Consider the following 771-nt stretch of genomic DNA (forward strand, 5'->3'; position numbering starts at 1 on the left):
ATTGTGAGAAAATGTGCATGCTAATGAGGGCCAAATACATCCAGAGCAGCTGCATAGCAAACGAGCTGAGTTTGTACTCTCGGGCTCAGATGAATCTCTGAAGTGTTGTTTGTTAATCAAAGGAGGAGAAACGGAGAGGAAAAGATTGCTAAAAATAGTAGCTGAAAAGCTGCCATGACACACTTACAACAGTGGTAATGTCTGTGAAAAGGTTACCATTATTTTGATTCACACAACCACAGGAGGCACTAAGAGAGACCCCTCGACATCAATCTGATGAATGCAGCTATTCGGTGTCCCGGGTTATGATTGTATCTGCGTCTGGAGGAATTGAAGCTTCTAAGTTGAGTAATCTAATCAAAAGGTAATAAAACTGACTATAGAGGTCACAGGATTTAACTTGTCGATGGTAGGGAAAAGTTAAGTTCACAACAACGCCCCGTCTTATCCTCTGTATCGATCGGAAAAAGTCCCACATGTACCCGACGGCAAAAAGTTCAAGAGGTCATGGGAAAAGCTTTTTAGGAATCTGAGTGGAGGCCTGCTCTATTTTCCTCAGGGCTCACTGAAATAACACCATAAGACAAGATTTCAGTAAACATTTATTTACAAAACAAAATAATGACAGAAGAATAAATTGAGGAGTGAATACAAAACGTGCTAATATGATAAAATACAGTATCATACACGACGTATACCTTATGAATGTGTTAAATAAACTATGCTTACTTCTTTTTTTCCTTTTTTCTGGAATCTGAAAAGGCTGAATCG

General features: G+C 39.0%; 1 protein-coding gene across 1 annotated transcript in view; it reads right to left on the minus strand.

Moving 5' to 3' along the window:
• Window positions 1–628: 628 nt before the first annotated feature.
• Window positions 629–771, minus strand: part of LOC147254911 (LHFPL tetraspan subfamily member 6 protein) — a 53,516-nt gene continuing 53,373 nt past the window's right edge. Inside the window, exon 4 of the mRNA XM_086215246.1 lies at window positions 629–771. This exon is cut by the window's right edge and continues 652 nt beyond it. The gene's annotated coding sequence lies outside the window, so the exon portion shown is untranslated.

The sequence above is a fragment of the Aulostomus chinensis genome, chromosome 10 (genome assembly GCF_037954235.1).
Source record: "Aulostomus chinensis isolate RoL2024-O1b breed Wild chromosome 10, RoL_Achi_v1.0, whole genome shotgun sequence".
Taxonomy (NCBI): Eukaryota; Metazoa; Chordata; class Actinopteri; order Syngnathiformes; family Aulostomidae; genus Aulostomus; species Aulostomus chinensis.